Source organism: Petaurus breviceps, unplaced genomic scaffold (genome assembly GCF_028583685.1).
Source record: "Petaurus breviceps papuanus isolate PSGF00001 unplaced genomic scaffold, PetGlider_PUasm1.0 90925, whole genome shotgun sequence".
NCBI classification, from domain to species: domain Eukaryota; kingdom Metazoa; phylum Chordata; class Mammalia; order Diprotodontia; family Petauridae; genus Petaurus; species Petaurus breviceps.
Genome location: NW_027187380.1, coordinates 541261 through 555923, shown reverse-complemented (window position 1 = coordinate 555923; position 14663 = coordinate 541261). Strand labels below are relative to the sequence as shown.

The 14663-nt window shown below is 39.5% G+C and overlaps 1 long non-coding RNA gene across 1 annotated transcript in view; it reads right to left on the bottom strand.

Moving 5' to 3' along the window:
• LOC138152357 (uncharacterized) overlaps window positions 1-14663 on the bottom strand; it is a 34510-nt gene that overhangs the window by 2668 nt on the left and 17179 nt on the right. Inside the window, exons 2-3 of the long non-coding RNA XR_011166081.1 lie at window positions 5273-5358; window positions 4818-4958 (exon numbers count right to left, since the gene is read on the bottom strand). This is a non-coding gene — a long non-coding RNA (uncharacterized lncRNA). The remainder of the gene's footprint in view (window positions 1-4817; window positions 4959-5272; window positions 5359-14663) is intronic.

Here is a 14663-nt window from a genome sequence, read left to right as displayed (position 1 = left end):
CTTTAAATCCCATAACCCTTACCGGGGCGGGGGGGGGAGGAAAAGAATTTGGAACTCAAAACTTGTTTTTGTTTGTTTTTTAGAGGGGGAAAGCAAGGGCAATTGGGGTTAAGTGACTTGCTCAAGGTCACATGGCTAGTAAGTGTTGTGTCAGAGGCCGGATTGGAACTCAGGTCCTCCTGACTCCAGGGCTGATGCTCTATTCACTGAACCACCTAGCTGCCTCCCATCTCAAAACTTTTTTTTTTCTTTTTGGAGGGCAATTGGGGTTGTGTTAAGTTAAGTTAAGCCCAAGGTCACACTACTAGTTTTTTTGTTAAGTGTCTGAGGCCGGATTTGAACTCAGGTGCCCCTGCCTCCAGGGCCAATGCTCTACCACTGTGCCACCTAGCCACCCCACATCTCAAAACTTTAAAAAAAGTTTTTAGCTCTTCCTTTGAGCCGTCTTAGGTAATCACTTAAAATGGTAAGATACTCTCTTGATCCAGAAAACCCCAACAAAATCATGCAAGTCAAGGGGTTCAAATCTCTGGGTCCACTTCAAGAACCCCCATGAAACAGCCCAGGCTATCAAGGGCATGCATATCCGAAAAGCTACCAAGTATTTGAAAGATGTCACATTTAAGAAACAGTGTGTTCCTTTCCGTCGATATAATGGTGGAGTTGGCAGGTGTGCCCAGGCTAAGCAATGGGGTTGGACACAGGGTCGGTGGCACCAAAAGAGTGCTGAATTCTTGCTGCATATGCTTAAAAATGCAGAGAATAACGCAGAACTGAAGGGTTTGGATGTGGATTCTCTTGTCATTGAGCATATCCAGGTTAACAAGGCTCCCAAAATGCGACGGTGTTTACTTACAGGGCTCATGGTCCAATCAACCCATACATCAGTTCTCCTTGCCATATTGAGATGAAACTTACTTAAAAGGAACAAATTGTTCCTAAACCAGAAGAGAAGGTTTCTCAAAAGAAAAAGATATCCCAGAAGAAACTGAAGAAACAAAAGCTTATGGCACGAGAGTAAATATGACATTATAGTGCAAACAAAAGTGAAATGAAACAAAAAGTTTTAAAAACTGTTTTAATGTGTAATTTGAGAAAAAACAAAAGTGTGTGTGTGTGTGTGTGTGTGTGTGTGTGTGTGTGTGTGTGTAAAAAGATTTGATTGGCCCAAGGAACTAAAAGTACAGACATCTCTAACTTGTCACCTGAATTCAAAACAACTAGCTCTCTCTGAAGCTTAACTGTTGGATGACAATAAGCAACTCAAGTGAGTTTTGCTTAGCTAAATTTTATATATACATATATTTTAAAATGTATTATATAAAATATGTATATATATATATAAACATCATTTACATACACATATATGGTGATCTGCTGGTCTGGAAGGCAGAAAAGCTGGATTCTAATCTGTAAAATGGGGATCATCAATCAATAAACATTTATTAGGCCCCAACTATGGGCAATGGGATACAAAGGAGAAAAAGACAGTCTCTGACTTTAGGGGCTTACAATATAAAGGAGGAAGACAATACACAAAAGGAAACTGAAAAGTTTGGGGGAGGGGGAGCAGGGCAGGATATTCATGGAGTCAAAACCAAGCAAAGCAGCTGATAGGAAATGAAATTAATTGGAAATTTCTGAGCCCTCTATAAAGGAAGGCTTTTGGGAGAAGATAATAATACCTTGTCTTCCACATGCGACTATTAGGCTAAAATAATGTAAACACACTTTAGTAAGCAGGGAGACTTTAAATAAATTATTACAGAAATGCTAGGTGATCTCATACTTATTTGCCATTACACATCAGAGTAATGAATTGGAAAAAGCCTTAATGTCCAATTCATTCATTCAACAAGCATTTATTAAACACCTTCTATGTGTACGACAATATGCTAAACCCTGCAGGAGATAGAAAGATAAATAAAAATATGCCCTCTGCCCTGTGGAAGCTCAGAATTTATTTAAGAAATTAAAATATGCAGCCAAATATCTATGCTGGAAGTTAGAATACGATTAATACATAAGAAAAGTCAAACAATAGGAGTTGGTTTCAGATAAGAGCAAGATCAATGCCGGCTGGGAAGATTGGGAAAGGTTTCATGGAAGAGATGGCATTTTGGCTGGTTTTTGAAGGATAGGAAGAATTTCAGCAGGGAGATATCAGGCATTTTATTCTGGGAGTCAGAAAGAAATGTTAGATAATGTAAAGAGCCCTGGACTTGGAATCAGAAGACCTTGATTCAAGATTCAGCTCCAAAACTTATTGGATAAGTGACCCCAGAGTAAGTCAATTCTCTCTGCCCCATTTTCCTCATTTGTAAAATGGGGATAATAATACATTGCCTACAGAACTGTGAAGAAAACAATTTATAAACTTTTAAAGTGCTATATAGAGGGGCAGCTAGGTGGCGCAGTGAATAGAGCACTGGCCCTGGAGTCAGGAGGATCTGAGTTCAAATCCAGCCTCAGACACTTAACACAAAAACTAGCTGTGTGATTTTGGGCAAGTCACTTAACCCCAATTGCCCCTCAAAAAAAAAAAAGCAAAAGTGCTATATAAAGATGAGTTTCTTCTTAGAGAATAGTGTAAAGGTAAGAAAGCTGACCATTATATGGGGGTGTTCAGTACAGTCATCTCATCCAATCTGACAACTTCATGGGTCTGATAATCAAAGTGATTAGGTTGGAGATAATTTAGGTAGCTAGGTCTAATAGCAGGCATGTTTTCACCTCTCAATTTTAAATTAGCTTCCTCTTCTTAAGTTTCAAAGTGTTTATTTGCCTGTTGTTATGTTCTGAAGTGCCAAGTGAATCAAATAGATATTACCCCTGCCCTTGGGTGCTTTCTAGGCATAAAAATGATATTAAATAAGAGAAATAATTCAGAACATAATAAGTTAAACAAATAAGTATGTGTAACCACAAGAAACGAGATCCATCCCCTTCTAGGACCACATAAGTCCTTGCCCTCAATGGCCTTGCTGATGCAAGTTTTTGATGACATGAATCAGAAAGGGGGGCATCCCCTCATTCACTGATGTCAGCTCTCTGAGACATATTCTAAATCAAATTTATGGGGCCTTGGCCAGCTTTGAATGTCCACATGTTCTATCCATGACCTCAAATCTTTCATTCAGCCCCTTCTCATTAATCCCTCCTCTATATTTCCTAAATGGGAGGTTTTAGGAGAAAGGGTCAATGTGACTGATAAAGATATGCATTTTTGAAACTGGAAAGGGAAAAGCTTTCATTAGAAGGACTACTAACATCAGGGAACAGTGGCCACTGCCCCATATGCCAGTGGTTGCTGTTTGATTCAGGAAGCACTAGCAAATCCTGAGCCAAATGATCCCTGCCACAATGTCTGTGATTCACCCTTTAAAGACAAAACCAGAACAATAACATCAGGAAAGACACTTATCTCTCTTTACTTATCAGATTTTTAAGCTGTCTTTCCAAGACAATTCAAATAATGGAGTCCAAGGACTAGAAGGAATCCATCTACTTGTTTCCAGCCTTCTAGAGATGAGCATCTCTTCTAATTTTGTTTGAGTTAAGGCTGCTTTCCCTGACTCACATCACAGTATGCCCAGAATCTAGGACTATTTCATGGTATTATATAATGGCTAATACCCTGATGCTCTCATGCTTTCTCAGTCACCAATGAAATGAAGCAGGGCTGTGTACTTGCTCCCACACTTCTTAGCTATGTTGTCAGACACCTTCAACCTGGACAAAAACAGAATGAAGATCAGCTACTACAGTGATAGTCAACTATTTAACTTGAAAAGGCTACAAGCCTAAAGTGGAAGGAGGATTGGTGTGTGACTTTTTCTTCACACATAATTGTGCACTCAGTGCAGCCTCTGAGGATGAGATGTAACAAAGTATGGATCATTTCTTTGCACTTGTGCCTGTAGCAGGCAGGAGATAATAGTGCCCTAAGTCCTTGGACATTCTGTGTAGTGGCTTGGTTTCCTGGGGATTGATTTAGCCTGGGAATGGGTCTGAGGAGGTTGTCTGGTCTTATTTATAAGCAGCATTAAAGCTGACTTTGGCTTGAACCCTGCTTACCTGGTCTCTCACGTCAGCGTTGACCTTTTTTTCTCATCCTCAGTTATGTTCAGCTGAGCTTAGCTCAGTCATCTGAAACTCTTTCATCCTTCAGAGACCTTAAGATTTATAGGGACTTGGAAATCATTTAATCTAATTTCTGCATTTTACAGAAGAAACTAAGACATAGAGAGGAATTAACTTGCCCAGGGTCACAGAAATAGTAAGTGGCAGAATTGGGATTCAAACCCAGGTGTTCTGACTCCAAATGTAAATATAGTAGGAGCCATATCTTGAAATCCTAACCCATACAAGTGAGGCTAATTTTTCCTTAAAAGGTATTAGAACCTTACTAGGGATTTAATTGGATCAGGGGACTAAAGAGTTGGGCTGTTGTTTCCATAAATTCAAAAGCCAGAGCATGAGTCATCACTTCTTCCCCAGGACCATCATGGGTTACTTAGAGGCAGAGAAGCTATACCCAAATGAATCAGTCCTTCCTGAATATCCTTTCCCTGCTTGGCTAAGTAAACCATTTGTTAACTGTCAGATATCCTATAAGTGTCTCACTTCATTCCAATTTCAAATGTGAGTTATCACATGTGCTTGAGTCAGACCTGGTCATTTACATTTGTCCATAGTCAGCAGTAATAGATTAGAATAGCTTCACTGAAGTGGGAGAAAGCTGATATAGTCTGATTGAGGCCTTTGATACTATGAGTCCAGAGGACTTGTGGAAGATCATGGCAAAATTTGGTTACCTAGCGAAGTTCATCACAGGATGCTTGCACAGGTTCTGGATAATGGAGGATGCTCTCATGCTTTTCCAGTCACCAGTGAAATGAAGCAGGGCTGTGTGTTTGCTCCTATGTTTTTCAGCTATACTATCAAACACCTTCAACCTGGACGAAAACAGAATCAAGATGGGCTACAATACTGACAGTAAGTTATTTAGCTTGAAAAGGCTACGAACCTGAAGTGGAAGGAGAGTTGATGTGTGACTTTTTGTTCACAGATAATTGTGCACTCAATGCAACCTCTGAGGCTGTGACAACAAAGTATAGGTCATTTCTCTGCTGCTTGTGCTACTTTTAGCCTAACAATTAACACCAAGAAAATAGAGGTTCTACAGCAGCCAGCCCTGCATCATCCATACATGAAACCACTGTTTACAGCAAATGAAGAAATTTTGAATGCTGTGGATAAGTTCACTTACCTTTGCAGTATACTTTCCAGGCTTGTAAACATAGATGATGAGGTTGATGCCTGCATTGCCAGATCTAGCTCAGTGTTTGGGAGGCTCTGAAGCAAAGTGTGGGAGAGAAAAGGTATTCAACTACCTATCAAACTGAACGTCTACAGAGTCTTTGTGCTGACCTCATTGTTGTATGCCTATGAAACCTGGACAATAAGTATACGAGCACCAGGCCAGGAAACTGAATCATTTCCATTTGAATTATCTTAAGAAGATTCTAAAGATCACCTGTCAAGATAAGGTACTGGACACTGAGGTCCTTTCTCAAGCTGAACTGCCAAGCATTTAAACTCTGCTATGGAGAGTACAGCTTCGATGGGCTGGCCATGTTGTCTGAATGCCAAATGTAGGTTTGTCTAAAAGACTATTTTATGGAGAATTCATACAAAACAAGTGCTCACTTGGAGGTCAGGAGAAGCAATACAAGGATACTCTCAAGGTCTCTCTGAAGAACTTTGGAATTGATTATGAGTCAAGGGAAGCACTGGCATAGGACTGCCCAGGATGGTATGCCTGTATCAAAGAAGGCACTGTGCTCTAGGAACAAAGCAGAATTCTAGTAGCTCAAAAGAAAAACGAGATACACAGATTTAGACATCTCTATTCCAGAGGTTCAGATGGACTATTTGTGCCTGACCTGAGCTCTTAGTGATCTGATCAGCCACAGTTGTACAGACTGTACCTTGATCCCAACACAGTAATGCCATTTTGGTTCTCTTTGAGCACAAAGGACAACAACCAATCAATCAACCAAAATTCCACCTGATACAGGAAGCCTTTCACAATCCCTCTTAATTCTAGTGCCTTCTGCCTCTTAATTATTTCCTATTTATCCTATATATAGCAATTTTGTATATAATTGTTTGCATGTTGTTTCCCCATTATATTGCAACCTCTTTGAGGGAAAGGACTGTCTCTTTGTATCCCCAGGGCTTAACACAGTGACTGACACCTAGTGGGTGCTTAAATTTTTATTGACTGACCAAACTTATTTTATTTTATTTTTTTTTAACTTTATTTGTCCACCAAACTTGTGGCTCTTCAGTCTACTCACTTCCTACAACCTCAGCCACCTCAGTGACACATAAAGATGATCTTTATTTTTTTTGGCTTTTTGGAGGGCAATTGGGGTTAAGTGACTTGCCCAAAGTCACACAGCTAGTAGGTGCATCAAGTGTCTAAGGCCGGATTTGAACTCAGGTCCTCCTGACTCCAGGGCTGGTGCTCTATTCACTGCACCATCTAGCCGCCCCATATAAAGATGATCTTAATTTTAATCTTGTCATTACCCACAAATATACCACCTCTATGTTTGAGAATTCCAAAATCCCCTTATCTTACCATAATTTATAGGCTTTTTCTCCCTCTACCTTCCTTTACCAAATCCTGTTCTTTATCCACAATCTTCAGTTTTTCCACCCTTCAGTTTCCTCCCCAGTCTCTTACATTAGCCATTTTTCTGTTTTCTCTGCTTTTTCCCATTTTGATAACTTAGTGAACTAGTTCAACTCTATACTCTCCTCTTCTTTTGAGTTCTTATGCCCCTTATCATATTGTTGATTGTATCCTGCCTAAGCTTTAGATCCTCCCACCTTCCACTGCCTTTACTCCTACATACATACATACAACAAAGGTAAAGAAACTCACACATCCATTCTGACTGGGTGTTATGGGGATGGGAATCTGAAGATCTTCCCTGTCCCTTGGCCTTAAGGCTTAAGTGACTCTGAGAACCTTTCCTGATTTGAAAATATCCTCTACCCCCCAGTAGGCTGAATGTGGTCACATGGAGCCTGTGGCAGGAGGCTTGTTTTTCAGGAATTCCCACACCTTGTTATTTTGTGATTGGGAAGTGGGTCAAGAGGGTTGTGACATTCTCTGAGCCAGGAGGAGGCTATATATACCCTGATGTGAGGTTTTGCTTTGGGGCTCACTTTGAGAAGAGTTATGTGATTTGACCATATGAGACTCTGGGCAGCTGTTGAACCCCCCCCCCAGCTTTGAAAACCCAGATGTTGGTGCTTCCCTCTCTGGCAACTGACTAGGTATGGATGTAATGATCAGACAGCTGGAAGCCTGTCTGCTGATCTGTTTCTCTGTCTGCTTGTAACTTCTGCTTGTAACTTGTTTGTATTCTCTGAAGTTCAGGATGCTGACCTTTTTCCCCTGAACTAGGTAAATGATATATGTTTGATTAAGCAAGATTGTTAACACATTTTGAGTTGCTTTCTTTTAGAAAAGCAGATCTAAGAACCTGTGTTGGCAGCCACCCTGGGTATGCTAGGGTGCTTGCTACTACACTGGGTATACTACAAATTTATGTTATACCACCTTACCTGAGCCTGCACTACTACTAGGCAATCCTGCTATACCTCCCTTATCAACTCACTATCCCTCTCTCTGCAATAGCTCTTCTAAACCTTTCCATCTCTCCTCAGAGCTCCCATGGCTCTCATTCTTCCTACCCTCTCAGCTGAAAACCTTGCTTCATATTTTATAGAAAAAATCTAGACCATACACCATGAGCTCCCTTTTCTCTCTTCTTAGTCCATCTCATGTCACTCATATGCCTTCTGCTACTCTCTTCCTTTAAATTTGTCTCAAGTGAAAACACGCCCTTCCTCCTTTGACCAAAGGTAGCCCCTTTCCTTATATTTTTGTACTTTAAAAATTTTTTAGTTTATTTATTTTTAGTTTTCAACATTCAGTTCCATAAGTTTTCAATTTTGTCTCCCTCCCTCCCCAAGACAGCAAGCAATCTGCTACAGGCTCTACACATACATTCTTATTAAACTCATTTTCACAGTAGTCATGTTGCATAGAAGAATTATAACAAAATGGGAGAAACCATGAGAAAGAATAAAACAAAACAAAACAAAAAAGAAAATAGTCTGCTTCGCTCTGCCTTCCGACTCCATAGTTCTTTCTCTGGATGTGGATTATCCCCTTTACTTATGCAAGCTATCCCATTCTTCCAACAGTCTCCCCATTCTGTCCTCCCTACCCTTCTACTTATTTTCTTCCTCTAGCTGTCTACTGGCTCCTTTATGGCCAGCAGGCCCAAGTCTCCCCCACCCTTCCTTGATCTTTCCATCCCTGCTATCTTCCTATATCTCTTCTGTCCTTCATGGCTAAAGTCCTTGAAAAGACTGTCTATATAATTTGTTTTTTACATGCAACTGGGAAATAAGATATACAGGCACTGAGGTATAGAAATCCATCTTTCCCTACTAGAAAGCTGGGGTGGGAGGGGGGGGGGAGGTGATGGGGAAGGATATAAGAGAGAGAACAAGATTGAGGGAAGGGGTATTCAGTAGGCTTGCTATTTTGGGGTGGGGATAGGGGAAAGATGGGGAGAAAAAACTGTAACTCAAAATTTTGTGGAAATGAATGTTGAAAACTAAAAATAAATAAATTAACTAACAAAAAAAAAAAAGAAAAGGCTGTCTATAGTAGGTACTTCCACTTTTTCTTCTCTCTCTCTTCTCAACTCTTTACAGTCCAGTTTCTGACCTTACCATTCCACCAAAACTACTCTCTCTAAAATTACTAATGCTATTTATTGCCAGATCCCATGGCCTTTTCTCAGTCTTCATTCTCTTCCACCTTTCTACAGCCTTTGACACTGTTGAAAACCCTCTTCTCCTTAATATTCCTTCTCTATAGGTTTTCCAGACACTACTCTTTCCTGGTTCTCCTCCTGCCTATCAGACTGTTTCTCAGTCTCCTTTGCTGTATTATCATGCATATCTAACCCTATGTGTCCCTTAGGTTTCTGTCCTTGACCTTCTTCTCTTCTCGCTCTATTACTACTTCACTTAGTGATTTCATCCATTCTCATGGATTAAATTACCTTCTCTATGATGTGGATAAAAAGGTACCCTAAAAGTTGAGTTGCCTGTTCCCCCGTTTATCCTCTAAAGACACCCTAAAGTATAGAGGTGCTCTAAGGGTTGAGTTGCTCATTCCCTGGTGCCCTAAATCTTGAAATACCACAAAACTTCCCCTTATCCTGGACCATAAAATTCCTTGTCTCCCCCCATCCTGGATCATAAAAATTACCTTGTCTCCCTTATCTTGTGTCATTCATCATCCTCATCCTGTGCTCTCATCTTGCCAGACTTATCTTGTCCCTAAATCTCCAACCCCCTTTAGAAACCCTAAAAAATTACATCATCATCCTACAGGCTGTATAGCTTTCTATCTATATGTCTGGTCTTTGTCCTACATCAATTCCTTTGTTTAGCTGCTTGCTAAATCTCAGGCCCACATGCTTTTGTGTCAATAAAGCTCCCATTGGCTAAAGAGAAGGTCTAAGTGAATTCTTTCAAATCTGAACCAGCTCTCCCAACTCTGACCTCAGGATCTATGTCAAGGATTCTTAAATCTACCTATCCTGACCTAACTGCTCTGCAGACCTCCAAACGTGTATCTCCAACTACTTTTCAAACTGAATGTCCAGCAGATATCTTAAAGTCAATATGATAAAAACTGAATTCCTTATCTTTTCCCCTAAATTCTCTCCCCCACCCTCACCCCTCATGAACTTCCCCATTACTGTAAAGGGCAAAATTAACCTCCTAGTCCTTCAGGCTGAAAATGGTGATGTCATTCTCAACTCCTCACCATTTCTCACACCACCATATCCAAAGTGTTGCTGAGACTTGTTGATTGTAACTCTGTAATGTAACATCTTTTGAATAAACCTCTTTCTCTCCTCTGACCCTTGCCACCACTCTAGCTCAGGCCCTCATGCCTAGACTATCCCAATAGTCTGCTGGTAAGTCTGTCTGCCTTAAGTCTCTCCCCACTCCAATCTATCCTCCATTCAGCCACCATGACCTCCTTACTGTTGCATAAACAAGACACTGCAGATTCCAGGCATTTCCCCTGATTCCCCTGCCTGGATTGCTCTCCCTCCTCATTTCCACTTACTGGCTTCCCTTGACTTCCTGTAAGTCCCAAACAAAATCTCATCTTCTACAGGGAGGCTATGAGCTCTTTGAGGACTCTTCTGCCTTTTAGCACTATTCTTGGAACATAGGAGATGCTTAATAAATGTTTATCAGCTGCTTATATTTCTTCTTTCTGTGGCTATTGATCATGAGATTTGATCCATTCCTCCAGTGGAATTAGACAGTAAACTGTCTTAGGGCACTCAGAAAACTATGGATATATGTGAATGTGTTCTATGCATACAAGACTGCATTCAGGAGGGTAATGATCTCTCAGCTACTTTACAGTAGAAGGCCTTGATCCTGATGAGTGTCATTGATGGTGCAAGAAGTGTTATTACTTGCATTGTAGCCCTGACATTCTCGTTGCAGCCCCTGCTCATTATCACCTTTTTTTATATCTGGATACCTTTGGTATACTACACAGATTTGGCATTATTCATCATATGGACCAGATCACTAAGATCTAGACTTGATCCCCCTTAAGGGAGGAGTTAAAGCCTAGGATTTCAGGCCTTCATCCTCCTCAGTATTCTATCTCTCCTTCATGAGGTTGTTACATTGCTTGTCTCTGTTTTGTTTCCTTTCTTTCTGTTTTAGTTTATCTTTTCCTGGATCTTTACAGTCAGGCTTCTCAAATCCCAGAAGAAGCGTTGTACAACAGCCTTTAAACCATTTAAGTGGTGGAAGGTCTCCTAAAAGACCTTTATAACCTTGCCACCCAAAGGTGAAATGTAATGGGAGCTATCTCCCCTTGCCTCATGAAGGGTAAGCCCTGATGTAGCTTCTTGGTACCCTAAAACTGTAAAAGTCAGGTCATGAACAATGGCCCGAATTCTCTCTTATACTTCTGATCAAGGACTATAATGAATAACTCAGAGACAGGGAGGCTATCCCCAAATGGCAATGCTATGTATGCTCTTGCTGAATGTCTTTTCCCTGCTCTGGGTAAAAAAACTTCCTTTTGTTAATTGTTAGATATTTTATGAGAATATCATTTCATTCAATTCCATTCTTTTTTGTTTTTCTTAAGGCAATCAAGGTTAAGTGACTTGCCCAAGATAACACAGCTAGTAAGTGTCTGAGGTCAAATTTGAACTCAGGTCCTCCTGACTCCAGGGCCTGGGCTCTATCCACTGTCACCTAGCTGCTCCCCATTCCATTCCATTCTCAAACCTGAGTTAGTGGACTGGCTTGAGTCAGACCTGGTCTTTTAAAGTAGTCTCTCAGAGTTAAAGTAAGAATCAGAATCAATAAAAATTTATTAAGCACCTACTATGGACCAGGTACTGTACTAAGTTCTAGGAATACAAAGAAAAGTAAAAGACACTACCTGCCCTCAAGGAGCTCACAGTCGGATGGAGGAGACAACACATAAAAAGAAGCTGAAAGCGGGTGGGGGAAGTTACTTGGTAGGTGGCATGATGAACTCATGCAACTAGATGGGAAATAATCCGAGGAGGTACAAGTTTCTGAATTAATCTCATTGTATAGAACGATGAGTTTCTAGAGAGCATGAAGTCCAGGAAAGTAGAGGTAGCAAATGAAATGTCACGCTGTCTCTTAATATTTATTGATCTTGACTCCTTGTTTATCCTTATTCCTGAAAGCCCCCTCACCCAAAGAACTCCTCCCAGGAGCCAAGACCAGACTCATTTCCCACCATATTCCCACAGTTAGAATTCAGCTCCTATAATAGGCACTATGTTTTTTAAAAAGGCCCCAGCAAAAAGAACTTCAGGCTAGTCTCCATGTTTCCTTTTCTTCACTAATAGAATTCCAAATCTTCTGTATACAACACATGAAGAAACAGATTGTAGGCTCTCCAAGGTCCTCGATCCAGTATAGGATTGTTATATCATTCCAGAGTTCAAATCCTTCAACACTGTGCCAGAGCAAAAACAACAACAAGTACAAAACAAAACAACCAGGTTGCATGCCAAGCTCCAATCAGTTTAGAAAATTGGGGACCTCCCCTGATTACCACCATTACAATTAAAATATTTTTAAAATCTTAGGAAAAGAAAAAAAAAGTTAGCAGAGGAAAAATAATAAAAGCATTAAAGACAAGTGGTAAAGAACAGAAAAAATAAACTTAACCACATACTGGAGCAAAAAGGATTTTTAAAAATTATTTTATTTTCAGTTTAGGGAATAAAATAAGCATTTCCATAACACAGTACAATAAAAAAGATGATTGCACATGAAACTGCAAATCTATTGTGTACAGCTTGCTATTCCCTCCAAATATACAACAGTTACCATGTAAATTTCTTTTTCTTCTTTTCTTTCCTCCCCAGCCACCCTAGATACCTATCTATCTTATGGTAGATAGCTACTATTAGACACAAATATGTATGTATTACATATGTAATAAACATTACATATTATAATACACATGTGTATTATACATTAATATATGTGTGTGTGAGGGGCGGCCAGGTAGCATAGCGAGTAAGAGCATCATCTCCAGTGTCAGGATGACCTGGAGATCGAATCCTGGGCTCAGACACTTAGCACCCACCCAGAAACACCTGGCTGTGTAACCTTGAGCAATTTACTTCACTCCAATTGCTTAGGGGCAGCCAGGTGGCTCAGTGAGTAAGAGCACCGTCTCCAGTGTCCAGATGACCTGGATCAAATCCAGGCTCAGATACTCAGAACCACACCCAGAAATAACTGGCCGTGTAACCTTGAGCAAGTTACTTAACCCCGATTTCTTTAAAAAAAAAAAAATATATATATATATATATATATATATATATATATGTGTGTGTGTGTGTGTGTATGTGTGTAAAATTATTCCACACATATTTCTATTTATCAATTCTGGATGCAGATAGTGTTACAGGAATGTGATACTCAAGTTTCAAAACTCCCAGATTAAGGAGAAAATATTGTAAGCAACAAGAAAAAAAAAACGATTTAAATACTGTGGAAATACAGTCAGGATTTCACAAGGTCTAGCAGCTTCCATTCTAAAAGATCATAGATCTTAGACCATTGTATTTCAAAGGGCAAAAAAGCTGGAGTTGCATCCAAGAATAATTTGCCTAGGAAAGTTAAGTATAATCCTGTTGGGAAAAAAAATTGATAATTTGACAAACTGAGACATTCAGGTATTTGTAACAAAAAGACCAGCACTCATTGGAAAATTCAATATAAAAGAGCCAGAAAAAATACAAGGAAAACATTAAAGACTATTTATAAAGTGCTCATTAAGGTCAAACTATTTACTTATTTTATATAAATATATATGTGTGTAGGTTTATGTGTGTATGTATGTATACATGTATATATATGAAAATATTATCTTAAACAGATCTTAAAACTGTCATCATTGCTGAGGTAGTTTGAAAAAGTGATTTTAAGGTCTTAGATCTAAGTTGTTGTCTTTTATCAGAGATGTGAACTCTGTTATGAACACACAAACCAAATGCCTATGACTTTAATCCCTTCATGCTATCAGTAACACAGGCACTTGGGCAAATCACTTGACCAAATAATGAGACTGGCCTAGATAACCTCTAATGTCCTATTCAGTTATTTTACAGTCATATCTAACTTTGTGACCCTATTTGGAGTTTTCTTGGCAAAGATACTAGAGTAGTTTGCCATTTCCTTCTCCAGATCATTTTATCTTATTTTATTTTATTTTTTGTTGTCCAGCAGGTTTCCCCCCTCTCCCCTCCACTTAATAGTATTTTATTTTTTCCAATTACATGTAAAAATAGCTTTTGAGTTCCAAATTTTTCTCCCTTCCTCTTTCCCTTCTCCCCTCCTCCAAATAGCAAATAATCTCATATAGGTTACATGTACAATCATGTTAAACATATTTCCACATTGGTCATGAAGAATTAGAACAAAAGTAAAAAAAAAAACACAAGAAAGAAAAAAACCAAAAAAGTGAAAATAGTTTACTTCAATCTGCATTCAAACTTTATAGTTTTTTCTCTGAATGTGGATAGCATTTGCCATCATGAGTCTCTTGGAACTCTCTTGGATCATTGTATTGCTGAGAAATGCTAAGTCTGTCCTAACTGATCATTGTACAATGTTCTCTTGGTTCTGCTCACTTCACTCAGCGTCAGTTCACGTATGCCTTTCAAGGTTTTTCTGAAACCTGCCTGCTCATCATTTCTTATGCACAATAGTATGCCATTACATTCATGTAACACAGCTTCTTCAGCTGTTCCACAGTTAGTGGGCATCCCCTCAATTTCCCATCCTTTGCCACTACAAAAAGAGCTACTATAAATACTTTCATATATGTGGGACCTTTTCCCTTTTTATGATCTCTTTGGGATATAGACCAAGTAGTGGTATTGCTGGATCAAAGTGTATGCACAGTTTGATTGCCCTTTGGGCATAGTTTCAAGTTTCTTTCCAGAATGGTT